The following is a 10,410-nucleotide window of genomic DNA, read 5'->3' as shown; positions in this document are numbered from 1 at the left end:
GGCTGCATGGGTAAAGGTGCTGCATGGGTAAAGGTGCTGCATGGGTAAAGGTGCCTGCTGCCAAGCCTGATGACCTGAGTTCAATCCCCAGACCCACAAAATGAAAGGAGAGAACTGACTCCCACAAGTTGTCCTCCGACCTCCCTGTGCTCACTGTGGTATGCATATTGCGCGCATACACACACACACACACACACACACACACACACACACACACACACACGCTCCCCATTCCTCCCCCAGGGTCGTCTTAAGGACACGGAGTTTACCAACTTGGAGGGGGGGACGACAAGGATGTCACATCCCAGGTATCAGTGAAATTTATGAGTCACGGCTGTCCTCAGACCGGGCTTTCATTTGGCTTCACTGCCACTTCCTTTCCTCATATTAATTTCTCCCAACAGCCCACTTATCTTCCCTCTTGGAGCCCTGCCCACCATCACTTTCCCTCCCCATACAGCCATATCTCTAACAGGCAAAAGCACTCAGCACTGTGATTTCGAGGAGCTGCTCACTCAAGCACTCACAAGTTACTCTCTGAGGCTAATCAAATGTCAAAACAACCTCCCCTGGTGATTTAGAGGAGCTTGGTGACAGGAAGACATTGGCCACTGAGCCACCAGAACAGACCACGTTTGGTTGGTGGAAAACAGGGAGGCCAGTTTCTGTCAAGGTCGGTTGCCGCTGGCAGAGGGTGATTGGTTATTTTCCAGAGACTGACAGCTCTGTGGTTGGTAGAGCTTGGCTTTTGCTTTTTCTCCTTCTCCTTCTTCTTCTTCTTCCTCTTTTCTTTCGGAGGCAAGGAGATGCTGCCTGCCAAAGGTCAGCTGGGTAGTGGTCACATTTCTTTTTTGGATGACAAAATGTTCAGGCCCCTGACTCATCTCAGGGATAGGGTGGTCAGGGGAAGGGAAGGCACTTCCCCCCTTGGATTTGGGCAAGTCTCAGCCACTTTGAACTTGTTTCCTTTTCTGGAATTGGAGAGAACTGGGTTAAATGATCCCTGAGGTCCTTGAAGCGGTGGGTGATTCAACATTCCACTGTTGTACTTGACAGTTGAAAGAACACTTCCATGCTGGCTCCTTCGTTTGATGTTCATGGTAACCCCAATATCAAGCCAGGAGAGGGGTAATTATCTTCACTTTATAGCACTGAAATGATTCATTCGCAGATGCCTTCATCTCCCCCCACCCCAGGACCTGTGTTCAAGCCAGAATTCAGGGATCTCCCTGCCTGCCTTAGGGTCTGCTGACAAGAGAAATAAAAAGACCCCTTCACCTCATACCGTAAAGCACTACATTCTCCCAACACACCAAGAACTGTCTCACTGCCCACAATGACTAGAGCCCCTCTCCCTGGGTAGAGCTAAGGATGCCGGAGAGGAGATGCTGGCAAGTCTTGAGTGCGCTGGAGTTGGCAGAACTGTGGAATCCCCTCCTACTGCCTGTCTCAGATCTTGAGAAACTGTTACTGGGGTCCTCCCAGGACTGGAATGCCAAGAGAAGTCAGTGCACATGTCACCAAACTCTAGAAACATAGCAGCCTGGGTTCCCCAAAATCCCCTGAGTCCCCCAGAGGAACCTGCCCACCACTCTATCCACTCCAAAGCCTCAACCAGAGTGGCTCTGTCCCTGGAGCCCATGCCCATTTTGCAGTCATAACAAACAGCTGGCAGGGCAGCTAGCTAGCATGGGGCTGCTGTGCCCTCTCCTTGTCTACTTGGCACATGCTGGCTCTTCGGGCACTGCCCCACAGAAGTAAGGGCTTCCATGCTCCATCCCAGAACCCTAGGGGACTATCAGAGTCCTGTGCTTGTTCTCAGGTGCCGACCATGATCCACGGAGCCATCTTCCTCTGAGTCAGCAGCTGTGCGAGGGAAAGGGCTAGGTTATGTTCTTTTTTTGCTCCTGCCTGGATACCAGCCGTGCTCAGTGGCTGTAGAGGAGGTTATAGGAAACGAGGGAATACCAGCTATAACTAGGGGTGTCCAACCTTTTGACACTGTCGTATTACTTTGTCACCTATGAACTTCGTATTCTAGAACTGCCTGATTGAGCTGCAAAAAAAAAAAAAAAAAACCCTCATGTTTTAAGTAAGCTTGCAATTTCATATTGGACTCTATTTATCGCTCTTCCTAGTCATATGTGGCCTGAAGGTCAGAGCTCAGGTCTTTGTCCCAGAGTAGACTGCCTTGAAACCCCATTCTGCCATTCATCAGCATGTCACCCAAGCCTCTCTGGGCCTCAGTTTTCGCCTCTACAAAATGTGTACAGTAGTATGACCCATTTTATCCTGTTTAGAAAGAGCGGCCACTGACAAGAGCACAATATATCCCAGGCCCAGCCGGGAACTCTAGGTATCAGTGTTCCTGGGGAATTCCCCAGAGACAGAGATTCTTGTGAACTGCAAGAAAGCCCCAAGGTGTCCAGGTTTGTAGGACCGCCCAGGGGGAACTGGCAGTCTCTTCCCTCCGCTCCCCTCTCTAGCTCCAGTTGGTCGGAAAACCCCTTTGTCAGGTTGGCCAGACAGCCTGGCTGTTTTCCTTTCCCTGTTGACACAGGGAAGACCTGGCTGCCCACAGAGCCTGACTGGGCCTCCCACTCTTTGAAGTACAAACACTGAGCTGTGTGTTTTGGGCCCCTCTGAAGGGCCATTTCTGGTGAAAGACCAGGTTTTGAAATACTTCACTCCTTGTTTGCATTTGGAACCTTGCTCAGATCTCTCAAGGCCTGTGTTCCCTGTGTTCCATGAGGCTAGAGGTTGATTTGCAGGGACACACCACCCTCTCTGCTCCATGCTTGGGCCTGTGGGAGCCACCTGAGCTGGAAAGGGTCCCCTGCCCAGGAGCCCAGGCCTGGCTGTGGAAAACTCTGTGAGGTGAGGTATGCCAGGGGCATGGGGCAGCTCAGAAGTCTCTGGAGGCCAGCCACAGAAGCCCTGGCCCAGTAACTCCTCTCCTCCACCATCAAGAGTACACAGACTATGCCCTGCCAAGGCTGGGCAGATGAATGAACGCCCCTTGCTCTAAGGAAAAACCATCTTAGCCCAGCAATCTGGAGCAGTTTTAAAGCAATCTGGTTGAGGGAGCAGGCTGAGGAGGTACTTGAACCTTATGCAAGCATGAGGATCAGAGTTGGATCCCCAGCACCCACATGAAAGCTAGGCATGGTGGGGCAGACTTATAACCCCAGTGCTGGAGACGCGGAAACAAGATGGGCTCCTAGGGCTCACCAACTTGCCTAACCTTACCAAGAGAGTCCCAGGTCCCTGGAATAGACTGTCTCCAAAAATACATAAATAGAAAGAAAAGAAGGAAGGAGGGAGGGAGGGAGGGAGGTAAAAGAAAAGACAAAAGGTGAATAGTTCATAAAGCCAGGCATGGTGGCACATGCCTTTAATCTCAGCACTCGGGAGGCAGAGGCAGGTGGATCTCTGTGAGTTCAAGGCTAGCCTGGTCTGCATAATGAGTTCCAGGCCAGCTGGGGCTACAAAAAAAAGGTGAATAGTTCATGAGGAACTATAGCCAAGTGGACCTCTGGCCTCCAGGCACACACACATGCACACACACACACACACACACACACACACGCAAGCATATAGACACATAAACATACATATACATGCACACACAAAACCAGGCCTGATAGGAAAGCAGGGCTACTCCATGGCAAGTTTTGGGGGCTGGACAGACAGAGCTACTCCATGGCAGTCTTTTCTCTGGTCCCCTAGGACAGGGCACAGCCTGGATGGTCATCTGCACCAGGTGATTTACAGCCCTGCTAATTTGATCTGTCTCCCAGGATGGGCAGAGCCAGCCCAGGCCACAAGCAAACCTGATAGAGAACAGATATGCACACTTGCTGGGGCCTGGACTGTGGTGGACACTGCTGAGAACAGGCCCTGATGGGCCCCTTCAGGGAGCACCCTTTGATAAGGCTCTGTGGGAGTGCTGGCTAACAGAAAGAGCAGAGTGTCCTAGTCTGTTTCTCCATTGCTGTGACAAAATACTCTAAACCAATACCAACATGGGGAGGAAAGGGCTTATTCAGCTTACATCTCCCAGGTCGTAATTCATCAGGGAGCCCAAGGTAGGAACTCAGGGCAGGAACCTGGAGGCAGGAGCTGGAGCACAGGCCATGGAGGAATGCTGCTTACTGGCTTGCTCCCTTGGCCCCTGCTCAGCCTGCTTTCTTATGCAACACAGGCCCACCTGCCCAGGGGTGGCACCACCCACAATGGGCTGGGCCCTCCCACATCACTCATCAAGAAGATGCCCTTCAGACATGGCCACAGGCCAGTCCAATAGAGGCAATTCCCCAACTGAGGCTCCCTCAATACAGGTGCGTCAAGTTGACACTAAAGCCATCCAGCACACAGAGTTTACAGAGAAACCACCACAAAAGCATCAAGGAAAGGAAAGGAAGTTGGGGCCAAACTCAGGGACTATGAGAAGCCCAGTTTGGCCAGACAGTGGGGAGGGGCTGGAGAGGTAACAGAGCTGTCCGGGAGATAACTAGGAAAGGACCTCCAAATGGCCCTGTGTGTCATAGGAGCCCAGGCCGCAGCAACCTGTGAAAGAGTAAATGCTGATAGAGTACCGTGAGTGTGCCAGTGTCAGGGACCCCACGGAGAGCACAGAGGTCAGAGAATGAAACTTATGTATGACTACAGAGGTCTCAAGAGTCATATGCAAAAACACCAGCTTTCCAGAGCTCTTCTTCCAAGCTAACATGACTTCCCCTTAGAAACAGACATCTCCTAGGGTTGGAGTAAGGGCTCAGTCAGTAAAATGATTGCTGTGCAAACATAAGGATCTGAGTTTGATCACCAGACCCCACATTAACAAGCAGGGTATGGTGGTGTACACTTGTAATCCCTGAGCTGGGGAGGCAGAGCTAGGAACTCCTTGGGGCTCAATGGCCAGCCAGTCTAGCTGAAAGCCCTGGACTCCCCAGCACCAGGAAGACCAGAACCTCTGGTTCAGAATGATGAGACAGGAAGATGGGGAGATGGCTCAGCACTTGCTGAGAAGGCATGAAGACCTAAGTTGGAATCTCCAGAGCCCACTGGAAAAGCTGGGTGTGGCCATGTGCATACCTATAACCCCAGCTCTGTGGATGGCAGAGACAGGATGCTCCCTGGTTCTTGCTAGCTGCCAACTTTGCTCCAGGTTCAGCAACAGACCGTCTCAAAGGAATAAAGCAGAGAGTGATAAAGTAGCACCTGCCTCTGACATCTTTTTCTAGCCTCTGAACATGCACACACGCATACAGGCACACAGGCATATAACAGACAGACAGGCAGACAGACAGACAGACAGACAGACACACACACACACACACACACCCCAGAATGGTGAGACATGGCTAGAGGCAGGCATACAAGCAGCACAAGGAAGGTGTTACTGGGAACCAACTGTGAGGAAGGGGGACAGATGCCCAGAGCAAGGAGAGATGGCGAGGGCTGTGTCACACAGTAGGGCTTGAGGGTGAGACAGCTGATCCTTCTAACTTTGCTTCTGCCTAGTTAAGTGAGCCATTCCCCATTGCTGAGTACCTGGTTGCTGTACTATAGTGTGTATGTCTGTGTGTGGGCATATGTGTGTTCATATGTGTGCAGGTGCACATGTGTGTATGAGTGTATGTCATCAGAAGACAACCAGGTATTGTTGCTTGGATACAACTGACCTTGTTTTTTGAGACAGGGTCTGTCTTTGGCCTTGAACCTGTCAAGGAGGCTAGGCTGACTGACCAGTGAGCCCAAGAGATGTTTCCATGTCCCCAGCACTGGGATTATAGATGTGTGCCACCAACCCTAGATTTTTTTAATGTGGGTTCTTAGAGTCAAACTCAGGTTCTCAGCTTGCAAGGTAAGTACTATATCAACTAAGCCATCACACCAGCTCTCTAGATGTTGTCTTTTATTATGGGGGGAAGTGATACTTCTCAAAGTTGTCTACACAGTGGCATCATCCAGGGATCCATGATAAATCCTGAGGCCTGGGTCTGTGGCTCAGAGACCCAGAAATAAATGGCCTGAGGTTGCCATGGGCATCAGAAGTTAGTAAAGCTCTGGAAATGATTCAAATCTGCAACTCTGGCTGAGAACAACCCCCCCCCCGAAGCCATTGTAACTCAACCCAACACAGAAACAGATGTGGAGGGTCTGACCCAAGTTGCTGAGAAGTGGCCAAACCACTGTCTGGGTGCTGAGGGTCTGGAGGCAGAGTGGCATGCCTTAGAGAGCCTTCTGTCAATGTGGTTAATGCCTTTTAAGCTTTGGCTCTTTGGGGAATAAAGTTCAATTATCTGGAAAACTCACTTATGTGGAACTCCTCATTCCCTAATGACACTCACTAAATGAGGTGTTACGATTCTATAGATTCTCAAATTGGAGTCTTTGTGACTCTTCACCCAGAAAAAAAATTATCCAAAAGCTTGTATTTGAAGTATACCCTCACTGCCCTGGTACCTCAGGCAGCTGGGTCCTGGTGAAAGCTTGCCTTAGGGCAGGGCCCCTTGGTACAGTGGGAAGAGTTTTACTTCTAATCAAAGTGACATGCCCACTCCATGTTGCCTCCACTCCACAGGGCCTCATAGCTCATTTGCAATGAAACAGCAAATGCCCTTCTCTTCCACAATCAGTAAACATGCCCAGCACACCACTCTGCCACAATCCTCCTCATAACTCATCCTGAAAAACATGGACCCTCTGAGAATCTCATATTTTTATTTATATATTAATAAAAATAAGGGTTGCGGATAATAGCTTGGGTGGTAGAGTGCTTGTGTAGCATTTAAGAAGACCTGAGTTCCATCCCCAGTACCACATAAATGGAGCATGGTTGTACATTCCAGTAATTCCAGCCCAGGGAGTGCTGGGGGTGGGGGTGTTTAGGGTAAGGAGGAAGGTTGTGTGGAGGAAGGAAGATTAGAAGTTCAGTCATTCTGAGCTACACAGAGTTCAAGGTCAGCCTGGACTAAGTGAGAGTCTGTCTTAAAAAGAAAGGGAAGGGAGGGGAGGGGAAGGGAGGGGAGAAATATAAACAAAGGATTTGTTTCATTTGCCTTCTTTTATTTGGGGGAAGGCGGAGGAAAGTGGAAGAGTAAAAAAGGTACTTTGATTATTTCAAACCCTCATTTTGTTCTTAGGGACCCTACATAGGCAAAACCCCAGAGATGGAACATTTTATAAATGGTCTTTCATGACTCACATGAAGGAAGAGAGTGGAAAGAAGGGGCCACGACCCAGGTCTGTTGCCACTGTGTAACTGAACAAGCACTTGTTTGTTTACTCTGCCTGGCTCCCCACTGGGCAAGAAGCTCTGAGAAAGGACAGCATCCCACTTGACTGCTGTGTCTCCTAGGCCCACAACGGTGCCCTGCCAATAGTAACCACACAGCAAACATGTAGAACAAATAAAAGTCTACAAACTATGGCTTGAATCAGAGTCCCAGGGTACACCCAACACCTGCTGTAGTGGATGTGTGGGTGTGTGCATGTGTGCATGCAGGTAATACGTGCACATGTAAGCTTGTGAGGGTAGAAGCCAGCAGTCAACATTGGGTATCTTCCTTGGTTGTCTCCACCTTATTTTTTTGAGGCAGAGTCTTTCACTGATCCTGGAGCTCACCAATTCAACTAGGTTGGCTGGCTAATGGATTCCAGAGTTCTTCCTATCTTCTCATGTCACGCCCTTGACCCCAGCACTGGAGTTACAGATATGTGATGCCACACCTAGCTTTTTACATGGGTGCTGGGGATCTGAACTCAGGTCCTCATACTTATGTGGCAAACACTTTCCCCACTGAGCCAGCCCCCGTGTCTAAGTAATACTTTTCTACAGTTGCTGCAACAAACAGGGGCTGGGAAATCAGAAGTACATTCTGAAAGGTAGAGGTCTACAGCTGAAGGGCCAGCAGGGTTTCCATCTCCTAAGGGCTGGGACAGAACATGGGTTTCAGGAATCTGCCCCAGCTCCTGGTGGGTGCTGCTGTGCTGGGTTCCTTTGGCTTCATCTTTACAGGGCATCTCCCTGCAGGGGGAGCTGTGTCCAAATCCCTCCCTTTGATAAGGGATCCAACCATGTAGGATTAGGACTCCCCTAATGATCTCAAATCTACTTGATTTCTTCTGTAAAAACAGTCTGTCTCCCATAAGGTCAGAGAGATTCACAAGTAAGGCTCCAGTTGTGGTGAACACAACTCGGTCCATAACATCTGCTAATTAATCATTCATTCATTCATCCATTCATCAAATCCATTCTTACCGCATGCAGTAGGCACTTCCTATCTACAGGGTGTTTGCTAAATACTGGGAGAGAGTAAAGACAATCAAAAAGTTTCTGCCCTCACACAGCATGGAGCTAGTGGCAGAAATGGACTGAAATCACCCATGGAAGGAAAGGGGCACAGTGGGACCATTCACCACATGGGGTGAAGTGCCAGGCTGGAGAGCAGTTAACTGTACAGGGTGTCAAGGAACCTCTGTGGAAGAGGTGACGTTTGGGTCTTTTCAGGGAAGGGAGGAGGCCTATGGGTGGAGGAGGGAGGGAGGCTAGGGAAGAACATTTGCTAAGGAAGGATGATGCTGACTGGTTACTGGGCTCTGAGCAGATCCACAAGGCTGCGAAGTAATAGGCACAAAGCAAGAGAGACTTCTGGGTAACAGGGACGCTGTAGAAGCTTGTGGGTAACTTTGATGTAGCCAAGGCTGGTGGCTGAGGAGAAGTGATCAGGGGAAGATTACTGCAGGGAGACAGAGTCCAGAGGCAGCTTTGGAAAAGCCGAGCTGGAGCCGCTGCGGTAGTTTGAGCAGAAAAAAGAAATAGCCATGAACTCAAGGCTTCCCCAGGTGTGAACCAGGACAGGTAGAGGGTGAGGAAGAGGTGAAAAGGAGCACACCAGGGACAGGCATAGACAGAAAAGGCAAGATGGGCAGGAGGCTCTGGGGTAGGTGGAGGCTATGGTGAACTGGGAGGCAAGGCTGGGCCTCCACCAAATAGTCATGAGAAGGCAGGAGGAATATGGGAGAGGAGAGATGGAAACAGATCTGTGAGAAGACTGCATGAGAGACCTATAGGAAAGGGGTGGGGCAGGACTCGGGCTTCTAGAGAGGAGGTTCTCACTGCATGTGGCTCCCGCAGAGAGCTCTGAAATCAGAGAGGAACCAAGGCCTGTTCCAGAGAGGCCTGATGCAACTGGGTGGGATGCCACTGGCCCTGGTGTGTGTGTGTGTGTGTGTGTGTGTGTGTGTGTGTGTATGGTGTGTGTGTGTCAGTCAGTCAGTCATTCATTCATTGAAACAGAGTCTCGGTTCCTGGAACTATGTAGATCAATCTGGCCTCCAACTCACAGAGATCTGCCTGCCTCTGCCTCCCGAGTGCTGGCATCAAAGGCGTGCACTGCCACTCCCAACCTGACTTTTAAATCTTTTTCTTTTTTAAATTAACATCTAAAGTGTTAGACATCATTCTGGCATTTCCAAAGTTTTAGTGATTCTCCTTCTTCCTCATCTTCCCAACCCCCTGCCACCTTTGATTCTCCCCCGTTACATCCTTCCAGCCCCGAGACTCTTTTCATCCTTTCATGTTCCACATGTCCTTTTGTCCTGCCCACCCCAGCCTTCCTCATCACTAGAAAGTGTAGTATTAGTCAAAGTGATCCACACTCAGTAAGACAGAAACCATACATTGTTTCTCATATGTAGATCTTAGCTCATAATGTACACACACACACCTACCTATATACATGCACCCATATTTACATATGTATATATGGATACAAGTGTGGTAAAGCCTAAAAAAGACCAAGAGAGGGTAAGAATAGGCACTGGTATTTTTTTTAAGACTGCTCCTCAAACTTGATGACCCCTTGGTATATCTAGCAAACAACTGGTTCCAGGTGCTGTGCCCAGGGATCCTGACTTAATTTGGCTGGGGTAAGGCCTGGGTATAAGTGGTGATGTTTCCTAAAGGCATCTAAGACATAGTCAGGACTGAGCGTGCTCCTCTCTGAGAGGCAGGTACTGGAAAGAATCCAGTGAGGATCAAAGGCAGGGGTGTGAAGGAGGATCTGGAATCCTGCACATCCTCCTGAGCCCAGGGAGGGGGTCCAGTGATGCTGGGAAACTGGAGGGGCTGCAGCTGAGTGACCATGGTGGTGTTGGCCCCACCACTTTTTATTCAGGGTCTTCACATAGATAGTGTGGCATGAGCCACAGTGAGAAGGTGGGTGCCCTGAAGATCATTGATGCTACCCATCGAGATACAAATTAGTTTTCCTCCCAAGGCCAGCACACTGCTGGGTTCAGGCTTGGCTGCCAGTTAGGCAGAGTCTGCAAGGCCAGAACAGGCCATGAGGAAGCAAATCAGGTTATAGAAGCTTCCCTTAAGTGACTGTAAAAGGAGCC

The sequence above is a fragment of the Nannospalax galili genome, unplaced genomic scaffold (genome assembly GCF_000622305.1).
Source record: "Nannospalax galili isolate Female #2095 unplaced genomic scaffold, S.galili_v1.0 scaffold54, whole genome shotgun sequence".
In the NCBI taxonomy this organism is placed as follows: domain Eukaryota; kingdom Metazoa; phylum Chordata; class Mammalia; order Rodentia; family Spalacidae; genus Nannospalax; species Nannospalax galili.
This window is presented reverse-complemented; position numbering follows the sequence as displayed.